The sequence below is a fragment of the Chanodichthys erythropterus genome, chromosome 21 (genome assembly GCF_024489055.1).
Source record: "Chanodichthys erythropterus isolate Z2021 chromosome 21, ASM2448905v1, whole genome shotgun sequence".
In the NCBI taxonomy this organism is placed as follows: domain Eukaryota; kingdom Metazoa; phylum Chordata; class Actinopteri; order Cypriniformes; family Xenocyprididae; genus Chanodichthys; species Chanodichthys erythropterus.
In genome coordinates, this window is record NC_090241.1 from 5440351 (window position 1) to 5455261 (window position 14911).

Here is a 14911-nt window from a genome sequence, read left to right on the forward strand (position 1 = left end):
ATCCAAAGTGACTTACATGTGAGGAATACAATAATGCGATTCATCCACGAGAAAGCAACAATATGAGAAGTGCAAAAAAATATAGTTTTAAACATATAAATTCTTAATCATCGTTGCATGGTCATACATTAATTTGCTCAGTGTTGGGTTTGCCACACTTCACCCTACTGGGTTTCGTTTCTTACTTTCAAATATTTACAGAGTGGACATTTAAAGACATCTAAAGAAACCTTACACAGCCTCTAAGATTTCGTCTGCCAAACCTTTATCAATTAAACACAGGCTCAGTCCCACACTTTGCAAATTAAGCACTGTTTTGATAGCACGTCTGTATCACTGAAACATGGTCTGACATCTAACCTCTGACCTTGTGATGATGACAATCAGCTGTCTGACAGTAGATTAAGCTGAGCTTGAGCTGTACAGTTGTACAATATGGAGGAAACAGCATGCATTACACATTACATGTATACGAATGATGTATGCAAATGTTTGTCTACTGACATTTATCTTTCATCCACATATACTTTTGCTGATCACACACTAACCATACAGGTCAACAGGAAGAAATGTGTCTAGTAAAATAATTCATTTTAAACCTGCAAAAGTATTTTAATATTAGTTTGATGTCAGAATATGGTTATTGTTGATAATTAATAATAAAACTATTAAAATAATTTTGTTAAATGAAATTAAAATGAATTTAAAATTTAATTTTAAAATTTAAACAGAAATTAGAAATGTTGCATTGGCAACTAACTGAAATACACCAATCAGGCATAACATTATGAGCACTGTCAGGTGAAGTAAATAACTCTGATTATCTCTTCGTCACGGCACCTGTTAGTGGGTGGGATATATTAGGCGGCAAGTGAATATTTGAAAGCGCCAACAGTGGGCATCATAATTGGACCATGGTGCAATGGAAGAAGGTGGCATGGTCTGATGAATCACGTTTTCAGTTTTAACAGAACACATGGCACCAGGATGCACTATGGGAAGAAGGCAAGCTGAAGGAGGCAGTGTGATGCTTTGGGCGATGTTCTGCTTTCTTGGGTCCTGCCATCCATGTGGATGTTACTTTGACACGCACCACCTACCTAAGCATTGTTGCAGATCATGTACACCAGGGATGGACAACTCCGGTCCTGGAGGGCCAGTGTCCTGCAGAGTTTATCTCCATCCCTGATAAAAACCTTACTTGCCTATAACTTTCTACTAATCTTAAAGACCTTGATTAGCTGGTTCAGGTGTGTTTGATTAGGGTTGGAGCTAAACTCTGCTGGACACTGGCCCTCCAGGACCCGAGTTGTCCATCCCTGATGTACACCCTTTCATGGAAACTGTATTCCCTGGTGGCTGTGGCTCTTTCAGCAGGATAATGTGTCCTGCCACAAAGCAAAAATGGTTCAGGAATGGTTTGAGGAGCACAACAATGGGTTTGAGGTGTTGACTTGGCCTCCAAATTCCCCAGATCTCAATCCAATCGAGCATCTGTGGGATATGCTGAACAAACAAGTCCGATCATGGAGGCTCCACCTCACAACTTACAGGACTTAAAGGATCTGCTGCTAACATCTTGGTGCCAGAGATAGCAGGGCAGCGAATGGGGGTCCGACACAGTATTAGGAAGGTGGTCATAATGTTATGCCTGATCGGTGTTAGTTAAGTTAGTTAAGTTAGAAATAAATTAAAACCTAAAACTGAGCTAAAATTGAAAAATAATAATAATTAAAATTAAACGGTAATATTTAAAAAAATACATTTAAAAATGACAAAAGACATAAAATTACTAGAAAATTTTAACTAAAATTAGTGAAAATATAAAACTAAAAGATAATTCAATATATAAATAAACCTATAATAGTACAATACTAAAGTAAAACTGTGTCAGGATGAGTCATTGAGACTCATTCTAAACAATGCAAGCAGGTTTTCATTTAAGATAAGAAGATGAATGTATTTACATTGGAATGAGTTTTCCTATGTTGTAAAGAATCTCATCCAACAGCAGATGGCAGCATATTTACATCTAATATACCTATACTCCAAATTTTTAACTCCTCAGACCCTGCTAGTTGTAGCACTTCAAAGAGGCAGGGGTTAAAGTGTGTTGTAATTGAATCACTGCATGTATGAGGCCTCACTTTTTTAAAAAAAAATTTGAAATATAAACTTCAAGAATTAAATACTAGACAATATAATTATTCTACAGTGTTATTCTCCTCTACATTAACATAAGCAATATGCAACAAGCAATATTTTCCTTTCCAAGAAAGTTTCAGGTCTTATCTAGTGAATGAAAACTCTTTAAGTAATTAGGATGATGGCATTTGCACTGTAGGTAGAGGCACAGCCACAGGGAAAAAAAAAAAAAAAAAAAAATCGAAGAGAACTAAATTATTCAGGATTTAGGTGTTTGCTTATGCGCCCTTCATTCCCATCATTTCAAACAAACAGGCACAAACACCCACACATAAGACCTGCGCTCCAATTTACAACTCATTGTTAAATTAAAAATTTAATTATAATATAATGGATTTAATCTTGTTCCCCCGTCTAGCTAAAAACAAAGATAAAAGAATAAATATATAAATAAATCCCCCCATTTACAAAGTCTGTTTAAAGCGAACTTTTGATTGAAAACAGTTTGATTTAATTTTTTTCCTTTTGAGAGAGAGCATAATTACAAGCTTTCTTCAACAGTTCAAGACATGACCGTCCAACCTTAATTTTCTTTCATTAATGTGAGTAAAATCATAATTTGTCCCCTGAATTGCAGTTTGTCTCTCTAGGCTCAAGGATTTTCAAATGATCATGTCTCATTCTTTTGATTATGCTGCCCACACTGCCCAAGTGTTAAGATGCACATGGGTAGTTCACATAAACGAGGTTGGGAGGTCTATACAATACAATCATCTAAACAAGATTTTGCTAATTCTTTTCTTACTGTTACAAATGCAGATTTGATGACCATATCAAGAGATAGACATAAAATATGTGTAAAAGATCTCTCAAAAAAATCATTTAAGATTCGGAGCACAAATGAATCAGTGTATCGAATCATGATTCAGATCACGTGTCAAACTGCTAACGGCTGAAATCACGTGACTTTGGCGCTCCGAACAGCACATTTGATACACTGATTCATTTGTGCTCCGAATCTTCCTGAAGCAGTGTTTTAAAATCGGCCATCACTATATAAGTCGTTATTTTTGGCGCACCAAAAATATTCTCGTCACTTTATAATATTAATATTGAACAACTGTACTCACATGAACTGATTTAAATATGTTTTTAGTACCTGGATCTTGAGAGAGGAAATGTCATTGCTCCATATGAAGGCCTCACGGAGCCATCGGATTTCAACTAAAATATCTTAATTTGTGTTCCAAAGATTCGGTCTTAGGGGTGTGGAACGGCATGAGGGTGAGTAATTAATGACAGAATTTTCATTTTTGCATGAACTAACCCTTTAACCAAAAAATGATGCATCTCTTGATGGAAATAAATGTTGTGATCAAGATCTTGTATTGACAATGCAAGAGGTGAGCACTCTGTAAAGTCTACTCCAGCACATCCCAAAGACTTTCAATGAAATTAAGGTTTGAACTCAGAGGTGACAATTCATGTGTGAAAATGATTCTTCATGCTCTCTGAACGATTCTTTAACAATTTTAACCCTGGTGAATCTTGACATTGTCATCCTGGAATGTAGCCAATATATGTCTTCCTATATGGTTGCTCTATCTTTAAGGGTTAAAAGAACCGTTGCCAAACATATAACTTGCTAGAAACATAATAATCACTGTAATAATGATCCATTCATAGATTCTTAAGTATCTGCCTATTAAAATCCAAACAAGGTCTTTTTTTTTGGGCCGGGCAGTGTATTAATTTCTCATACTGTATATTAATCTTCTACTTTATAATATTATATAGCCTATTTATATTCAAATATAAACCTAAAATCTTTAAAACCATTTTTATTCATAAACTACCCATATATTTTGTAACATAACTTCTTTTACTGACTGAATTTGACATTATTTGTCTTGTTTATTATCAATACAGAAAGACATTTGGTATGTGAAGATGAACAAAAGACAAGAAAAGGAGAGAAAGAAGGAGTGAATGCTAGATCGAGATCAATATACGTGAATCAATCTGATTCACTCACACAGTAAGATTGATGTTTTCTTTTTTTAAAAATCTTTTGTCTCATTTGTACTTGCAGTTTGTAGTACATCAGTCAAAGTGACTGAGTCATAAAGACATATGTCAATCATCTTCTCGTTTATGACCTCTCAATAGAGCGATGCAACTCCTACTTGAACTCAGAGCGGTTCTCGAACATCACGAGTCAATCAGCTCCACTCCAGAGGTGGTCTGGGGGAAGGGTTGAAGTGTTGTTTAGTCATAACGTTGGGCTCGCTCATGTCACGCACATTTACAGCCGTGGTTATTAACTACTTTGTCCCACACTAAAACTTTGAGGCTCGGCGTTTTAAAGGTTGTCCATCCTTAATACGTTTCCTGTTCCACCCGCATGATCAGCCAATCGGAACAGAGCTTAATGAATCCCCTGCAAGGTTAATTTGCTCAGTAATGGCATTAAACGGATATATGGAAACAGTTTCTCCTCTAAATACCAATTCATTACATCTACGCTTATTAAGAGCGAGGACTATGAAATTATGGCCAGCGTCGCCACATTAAGAGTCATTAGCTCCACACTCTCGTATTTGCCTCAGCGAGGCTTGTCAGTGAAAGCAAAAAGGGTCTGGATCTCCTTCCACAGAACACCCGTAATTACTTCTCGCAGTAACCTTCTATCCAAACCTCATATTTTCGTAATTCTGCCCCACATTTGCATCTTTCCATCCCTCCGTTGCATACTTAGTCAAGGTCTATGAGTGGGCCGAGCCATCTGAGCGGGAAAATGAAGTGATTAACGAAAAGAGCTCTTCCTGACTGAGGGGTTCGAAGAAATGGATTCGCAGCATAAAAAAGGAATTTAATACAGAAAAAAACTCATTATTCCAACCCACTCATTTTTTGTTAGCGTTCTTTATGCGAGGTTGTAACATTTCTCTCTCTCTCCGAGAATTCGCCACTTCAAATTGTATCTCAAGGTTATGTGTGTCTAATGTTAAGCTTTCATTTTAATTTTCAGCCCTCATCCTCAATTAGATTTCTCTACCTGAGAAGGTGTGTGTGTGTGTGTGTGTGTGTGCTGGGTCTCTGTACAGGCTTGATTAGAATGGTGCTGTTGTGGTTTGAAAGGCGGTAATTACATAGTTTCTCTCCTTTTTCTCTCAACCCACTTTGGTCACCCAGAACCGCTGATTATAATGGATCATAGATTCTTCTTTATTGGCTTTTGTTTTATAGAGCCGATTAAACAATAATAACAATAAAAGATGCAATTAATTGCTAAGGTAATTAATGGTAGTTGTGATGGCCATCAGTGTGTATGCCTGTGTGTGTTCTCAGCTATGCAATTTCATAATTACCCACCACACACGCACGCATGTTCGGAGAGCTAGAAAGCTTTGATAGATGTGTAATGCTGAAGCGCTAAAACGGAGGCGAATTAAACTCATAATGTAATTAAACAAAACTGCTATGCATAATTATTAGCGAAAAGCTGATTGCAAAAGCTGGGGGTGTAATGATGTCAAACTTGGTGCTGGCTGAGGACATTAAGCATGTGAAGATATTAACCGTCTTTTGGAAAAGCATTAAATTGACATCCTTATCGACACAAGTTATTAAAGTGGTTTGGATTAGCTGCCTCTCAAAGATTCAAAGATACATCTGCGTGTGTGTGGCGTTTCTGTCCTAGACTCAATCGCGCAGAGAAGGATTTGTGATTATTCACTAGGGTTAGTCGGAGATTGGCTTTCCAAAGCACAGGAAACAGAATCGTCCATTCTGAACACAGAAGCATAGAGACTGTTCAGCCGTCAACCCCACTTGACTTTCTTGGAGAGAGCCCTTTCTCTGTCTCCCTCCCTCTTTCTCACACACACACACACGCCGCTGACATGCATATTGACCCCAAAGTTGCGTGTGCTCACTGAATTCAGATGGTATGCTAATTTACAGAGCATGGAGAGCACCCGTGTAGCGGCTGTTCCGTCTCCACGCATGACTGTTTGCTGGTCACTGCGTAAGCATCCACACAGTGCAATTATGAAAGAGAAACAAAGCCTTTCCTTTGTCTGCACAACTCAAGTATGGAGATACTTAGGCTGCCAAATGCGGCCGAGACATGCTGTGTTTAATATGCTGAGACTGAAATGAGGAGACTCTAGACTGTGGTTAATTATACCTTCATGTGCACTGCGCAGACGAGGATGTACGGATCTTCTGAACGCCTGCATCGGTGTCTGTAGCTATAAGTAATCACAGTAGACACAGTAATTTCAGAGAAGGGCACTTACACATTAGGTAAAGCTTTGACAGAGTGCTTGATGGGTAGGAATGTAAAAGATCCATTTGGAGGGCATGGAAAGAGTTTGAAAATCAAGTGGGATTACTGTGAATTTTATTGCAACACATCATGCCCCTTGAAATTAGTTCACCCAAAAATGAAAATTTTGTCATTAATTACTCACCCTAATGTAGTTTCAAACCCGTAAGACATCTTGCTTCATCTTCAGAACACAAATTAAGATATTTTTGAAGAAGAGGTATCTGCTCCTCCATAGACAGCAATTTAACCACCACTTTCAAGGTCCAGAACGGTACTAAAGACATCATTAAAATAGTCCGTGATTGCAGTGGTTCAACCTTCATCAAGCGACGAGAATACTTTTTGTGCGAAAAAACAAAACAAAAATTCCAGGTTCTACGGCAGAACGCAGACTCGTTATTTGCTGGCTCCTGCGTCAGCATCACACGCATGTGTTGTGCTGCTCACATGAACAGCGTCGGCCAATACTAAGTCTGCGTTCTGACGTAGAACCTGGAAGCGCTGGATGTAAACAGCCTAGGACACTAGCACAGAAGAGAAGGTATTGTTGAATAAAGTCATTATTTATGTTTTGTTTTTGTGCACAAAAAGTATTCTTGTCACTTCATAACATTAAGGTTGAATCACTGCAGTCACGTGGACTATGTCTTTAATACCTTTCTGGACCTTGAAAGTGGTGATTATATTGCTGTCTATAGATAAGTCATAAACCTCTCGGATTTCATCAAAATATCTTAATTTGTGTTACGAAGATGAATGTTCTTACGGGTTTGGAACAACATGAAGGTGAGTAATTAATGACAGATGCTGCATCCCAATTCGCCTACTTATACTATGCCCTAAAAGTATGTACTTTTTTGTACATACTTTTGAGTGTGTAGCGGAAGAGTATGCAAGCTTTGGGACATACTACTTCGTTATAATTGCATCTTTAACGGGAGCACTGTCGCTTAGTTACGTGCAACCTGTAACCATTTAAACTGCCCTGTCAATCATCTTGTCACAGTTAAAATCCTCCACATTCAATTAAATTTAATTTCCCATGTTTCGGAGATAAATGCAGTTGCACATTAATCTGCCAGTCATGGGTCTTTCATACGGAGAACTCTCCTCATGTTTGCATAATTATGCATTTAAAAGTTCATGACTAAACGCACCGTTATAAAAGTTCACAATGCTGTTGCAGATTAAGTATAATGTGGATAACATTTAATAAATATTTTTTCAACAGGTTAGACACTGATTATTAATAACTCAAACCCCTTTATCTTAACGGCTCTGCTTAACCGTCAGTCTCACACATTCGTCATTTTTGTAGTTTTTTAACACTTTTTATTTGTGTTTGTAGTTCTGATCAAATCCTCATCCACAGCTCAATGAATTGTGGGCAATATTAGCCATTAAGAGTGTGCACGGATCTGCACTTCGGATTCTACCCGGAAAAAGTAGACCATCCGGGTATCTTTGGAATACTCATTTCAACATACTACGATTTAGGACACACTAATTCTATAATATACGAACTGGGATGTTGCAAGAATTTTCATTTTTGGGTGAACTAACCCTTTAACTTTTGTAAAGTGACATATTTTCTAGTGAAATAGGATATTCTCTCTTTTAAAATGTAGAGTTTTTGCCTTTATTAGAGTGGACAGAAACCAAAGTATGGAAGAGAGGGGACGCGATCAGAAATCTAAGGTTTGAACTTGGGCTGCAAAATATTTGAAAAAAAAAACAACAACAGCGTAATACTTCTTTCTGCAATATGAAAAATTACAGAAATTTAAATTAGACTTAAATGGCTTTGTTTGGAAATAATGAATCATTCTAGAATGACTGGTGTGATTTTATTGCGAAGTCCATCTGCACAGAACATAATAAAAATGTTAAATAGTTGCAAAATGACTTATTACTCTGAAGACTTATAGTGTGATCCATCATTTTAGGGCTGAATGAATTGGGTAAATTTGAAAAAAATATGGGTGTTTGCAATGTGTGCGATTGTATAGGGCCCCCAAATCACAAAATTCGCCCCTGATATAGGCACTCTCTCATGCTGACTGGGACATGTGGGACAGGACTTGATTTTGTCAATCAGGAATTGCTCATGAAAGTAGGCACTCCATACTAGAATGAAGCCAGACTTTGGCTGAAATTTAAAGTTTCATAACATCAGCCAAAAAGGAATGTTGTTATGTGACGCAACTTATTTCATTTTTATTAAAGATTACAAAAGCCAAAAGATTTTCTGGGAATTACATGTACTGATGAACCATACACAATAAGATAAGAAATGTGTATTTCTAATGTTTTTGCCACCTTATTCATTCAATGGTGGAGAGAAGACTTAGCATGTGTGCTACCACTAGGCCACAGTTATCTTTTATAATGCTACCATTTGCTTTTGTAGAGATATATTTCCAAATAAAATCAGAATGCACACAAATAGATAGGTACATGATTGACTGGTGTTTATGAGTCATAGCAAATAGACAGATACATGGATCTGTTTTACAGGCCTATATAAAAGCAATCTGTTTCATACTGTAAGTACCTGTTGAGTTATGGGCGCTGACTCAAGGTCAGCCTGTCAGAATGTTCTCTTCTCAGATGGCATTTACTGTGAGGGAGAAAAAGAGAGAGAGGGAGAAATAAAAAGGTGGAGGAGGAAGGGTTCGTCCGCTGAAGGGTGGCTTTAGAAATGTATACCGACAGCGAGCCTTTACAGAGAGAGGGGCATCCGAAACTATATATTTATAAACCAATGATATTTGCATGTATGTTTCCACAAGAACAGACGGAGAGTGGCAAAATTGGTGATCAAGAAAAAAAAAAGAGAACAACTGTGTCAAGGATTTGAAAGGTTGTGTATGTGTGTGTGTGTTTTAAAATGATCTCACTATGTGGGATTAAAGCAGTAATGAAGCACGCTCAGACCATTAGTCGTGTAATGTGTCTCCAGAGAGACAATGCATCACACACACAGACGCACGGCCAGCATTATAGAACGAGAGGCCGGTACATTAAAGCTATTTGTATTTCAGTGGGTTAAAACTCACTCTTTACCTCATTTTCAGCCAATCAGATGCAATGCCAATGAGGAAAAGGGCTAAAGTGCAGTAAGTAACAGACACGGTGGGGCCAAAACTTATAAACCTTATGTATTTATTCCTCGTTGGACACACATTTCGCTCTTTGCACCTGTAGTTGTGTAGCTCAGACTGAATGCGGGCAAGTCTGAATTTTCCCCTCGAAACAGCAGCGTCAGAATGGGGTGGGGGGTGAGTAGTGACGTCACTATGTAGCGAAGACTGAAAGTTAATGAATATTGAAATTGAATAAATGAATATTAATTAGCACTGGGTGTTGCTGATAGGTTTTTTTCCTAGACCTGGGTTCCTCAAATCCGGCCCTAGAGGGCCACTCTCCTGCAGAGTTTAGCTCCAACCTTAATCAAAATCACCTGAGCAAGCTAATCAAGTTCTTCAGAATTGCTAGAAAATTACAAGTAGGTGAGTTTGATCAGGGTTTGAGCTAAATTCTGCAGGGCAGTGGCCACTGTTGCCAATTTAGCTATTTTGTCACTAGATTTAGTGCCTTTTGAGAATTTTTTCAAAAGCCTAGCGACCAATCTAGCAACTTCTTGGACATATCTAGATTCTTATCTCACTCTCTGATCTATATTTATATTTATATAAATCAGTGAAATCACCATTATGATGTCATCTAGTGACATTTAGCAATCAGATTTAGCTAATTTCAACCCTGTCCCAACCCTTTAGGAACCCTATCCTAGACTGTCCTGTCACGTTACTTAATCAATATTGAATTATGCACAATAAAAGTTACATGCTATTATGCTATTAATAAAGTTATTTTATCAAAATATAACGGGGAAATAAAGTGTTTATATCAACCAAATGTGTGTACAACTCATTTAAACCATTGGTTCAAATCATGATAGGCTATTTCTCTACATACGTGCCAGGTTGGTCTCCTGAGATTTGAGTGGGTTTCAAGGGTTAGTTCACCCAAAAATTAAAATTCTGTCATTTATTACTCACCCTCATGTCGTTCCACACCTGTAAGACCTTCTTTCATCTTCGGAACACAGATTAAGATATTTTTTATGAAATCTGAGAGGTATATGACTTGTCGATAGACAGCAATATAATCAACACTTTAAAGGTCCAGAACGGTACTAAAGACATTGTTAAATGAGTCGTCATGACTGCAGTGGTTCAACCTTAATTTTATGAAGCACCGAGAATACTTTTTGTGCGCAAAAACAAAATAAAAATAACGACTTCTTTCAACAATCTCTTCTTTTCCCTGTCATTATCCTTACGCATGTGATGCAGTAAGCACAGTGAAGGCTTCTGTGTTTAAGTCCGAATGCTGGCTCAGTATTGGCCAAAGTTGATCACGTGAGTAGCATGACACATGCATGTGATGCTGATGCAGGAGCCGGCCAATAATGAGCAAAGACTAGAATAACACAAGACGCGTCACTCGTATTGTTTTGAATGGGATAAAGTGCAATGCAAAATATGTTGGAATAAGTCCCACCTTCTAAATAAGAGCCAATCACCGATTGGTAAAGTCATCGCGTCACTGCAGCAGCCGTCAGAAGCTACGGTTCCTATAGAAACAGTCAGACGCAAGCCTCCGAAATGAGACATAAGAGGACTGCGCATACGCATTAGCTTGATCCAGCCTGAAAAATAAATTTTTTTGTCATGATTCGAGCATTTAGAAACAAAACTTGTTAGACAGTTGTTGTCAGATTTCATTGGTGATTTCAAATATGAAATTTAATTGAAAGCTTGGCAAACAGCTTTGGAGAATTTGATGTTTCCCCATTCAAAGAAATAGGAGCTTCACTTGCATGCCTGAGAGGCGTTTCAAAGATGCCTGCCGAATTAAATTACTTGTCTTAAAGGGTTAGTTCACCCAAAAATTAAAATTCTGTCATTTATTACTCACCCTAATGTCGTTCCACACCTGTAAGATCTTCGTTAATCTTCGGAACACAAATTAATATATTTTTGTTGAAATCCGATGACTCAGTGAGGCCTCCATAGCCAGCAATGACATTTCTTCTCTCAAGATCCATAAAGGTACTAAAAACATATTTAAATCAGTTCATATACATGATGTAAGTTTGGGGTGAAAAATAACCCTTTCATTTTGCTCAATTCAGTGCTTTGTTTATTTTGAAGCATATATTTATTTCATCATTTACTCACCAAACATTTCTTCCAAACACGTATGACATTCGCTCTTCCATGGAACATAAACGAATACAGCTTGAAGACTGTTTCATGAGCAGGGGCACGCGCTGTTTTCACAGGATTGTAAATACAACGCAAATTTTTGTTCAGTCACATTTATTCATTTTCAGGCTGTAGCAATTTATTTGTAATAAACGCTTTAAGTGGGATATTAAAACGTGTTATTTATATGTTAAATTAATGTTTTTTAAAACGCGCAGAGTGTGACGCCATTTTGTGACCGTTGCAGTGATTCGTCCGCTACTCCTCAGCGCAAGTCCACTTTCGGTGTTGTAAGGTAGGCAGGTTTTTCTGTGCTCAGTTTTATTTCCTGTCAGTGTGCAGGATCTTTTATTGTATATGACAGAAACAGCTCAATAACCCTTTTATTTAAAGGCTTAATCTATGTCCCGGAGACCGGCCTGTTGCATTACGATTGCAAGCAATGTCAAAAATGTGATAAAGTCAAATGCGTGGTCCATATGCTGTTAAAACTAGCGTTCTCATCGATACGCTTGTACTTCGTTGAGTTTTTACGTGTTTTATAGACTCAATATTGTGTCTTATTCAAATGTGGTGAACCCATCGACACCCCCAACTTAAAACGTCTTCCCGCGCCCCGTTCATGAGCGTTCACAAGAGAAATAGCCATGTACGACTCGTGAATGAATTCTTTTGAATGAATCGGTTGATCCAACTTAAAAAACGTCTGAATCATCCATTCACAAACGCGATTTAGCATGCTTTTAATGGCTTTAAATGCCTTTAATTATATTTAATGTACACAAATAAAAAATTTTTTTAAAGGTTTTGTGTTCTATTATCCATTGCATTACAAAAAACAAAAAAACTAATAGTGAACAATGCTTTGAGGGGGTTTCTAATCTGCTGAGGTAAAAACTGTAAATATTTCTTTCTTCTGACTGCTGAAATCCATCTCTCTGTATTTACCCATTTTGTTCTTTCATTTAGCTTTATTCAGTTTGAATAATTAAGTTACATGCAAGAAGATGTCAATGTTTCTCTCTTGACAAGAACGATGTAATTCTGCCATTCATTAAATCTGGATAGATAATCAAATTAGACATCTGTCTTTCCCTCTTAATGCTGGACACTTTTACATGTTTTATAATAATATCAGGTTCTAATAATATAGCAAATTATATCTAAAATGCACTTTTACTGTTAACTAACAGAGGAACGATTTATTTAAATATCAGACAATGGGATTTTGGGCTAAAAAGGGGGCCCTGATTTCTGGTGAGCCTGCCTTGGAAGATAAACGTATGTTTCACGAGTAAAAGACACACAATCAAATGTGACCGTGAAAGCAGAGACAGAAAAAAAGAAAAAGAAAATATATATCTCTGAAAGACATCTCTATGAAATAACAGCTCAAATCAAAAACTAAATGGTATATTTTTAACAGTGATGAACTCATTTGTGAACAAGGGGTCTCAATGCCTGCCAAGGCAGCACTATGATTATTCAAATGAGTACTCTACCTTACATTTTAATGACTTGTGTTGGGGGTAATTAAGGTGTCTATTAAAATAGAGAATCGTGATGATGAATACATCTTCATTCTGGCTTAACCACAATAACATGTAGATAATTGTCTGAGATTAGAAGACATCATCACTGTTATCAGCCCTCATCTAGAACAAAATGTTCCCGCAACTCAGGCACATTAAAAAAGGATCAAATGCCAGGGCAGCTGATTGGACCGTATGATGAGCTGTAGGTCTGTCATTTTTTGCTCCGAGCTCCGAATGTAAATCCAAGATGGTCAGGCCTTTTTGTAGAATTTTTTGTGGCTTTTAGAGATCTGAGAAAAAATAAACTACATTTTACATTTTCTAAAGAAAATGTGAGCGATGCAAAACTGTTATGTGGTCGACAGGGTGTTCTGGGTTTCTCTCCAAACCCAAATAGAGAATGAGAATTGTACACTAAAATGCTAAAAATTGACTGTGTGTTTTTCAAGAAGAACGTAAAAATACTGTTCATAATGAAAAGTACTATTTATATAATAAAACTGATGGTTGCCTTATAGCAGACATTTAAAAAACAACCACATATGTTTAATCTGATAATTATAGGAGTTTTCAGCTAATGTAACCAACACCTTAACCCTCACAGACAATTAATAATAATAATAATAATAATAATAAAATGTATTTTTTATTTTTATACTGTTTTTACAAATTAGGATGTCCCCAAAAAGAGGTTTGGGGAGATTTTGTCATGTTTAGCTCAATTCTGGTACAAATTTGTCTTCAAAATCTGGTTAACTAGGCACAGATTAAACAACTCTGGCCTTTCATTCAAATGAGGGTGTGAGAAAGAAAGAAAGAAAGAAAGAAAGAAAGAAAGAAAGAAAGAAAGTTAAAAAAAAAAGATTAAACATGTTTCATATCTGTTAAAGTAAGAAATACAAACAGGCACACACAAATGGCTACATAATTTGAACTTCATTCCAATACTATGCATAATTACCCCGCAAATGTACCGTCGTCCAGAAAGCCTCAAAGCACACACAGACATGCACACTGGCATTTAGTGCCGTTTGTGTTCATTCACCCCATGTCAAATCCATCACACACACACCCACACCCACACACACACTGGAGCAGTCATTTCATAACTGCATGGTAAAATAAAAAATGAAACACTTCGCTTATTACTGGAAATTTAGGCTTTCAAATGGTCAAGTCCCTTTGTTATTTGCATAATTTATTCGTGTTTTTCTTTCTCTCTTCTGCCTTTGCACAATTTCCCCTAATTTGCATAGACTGTCCATTTAAGGGTTCTTAAATGGAATTACTGCCCTGCATACTTTAATTGTTGAAAATTACATTTAACTTGCAATGAATAATAAAAAAACAAAGCCATTAAAACATAAGTCACAGTAAGAGAATGTAAAAAAGTGGGAAAAAAGAAAAAAATCTAGGGTCTATGAGAAGAAATAAAACCTCACTACAATTGTGTTCATCGGAAAGAAGAAAGTCATATACACCTAGGATGGTTTGAGGGTGAGTAAATCATGGGGTAATTTTAATTTTAAAGTGAACTAATCCTTTAAAAGTGTTTTTGTCAGATTTCTGGATTCGTTCACAAAGTAAAACTCATTTATGTTTTAGGTCCATTGAAAACA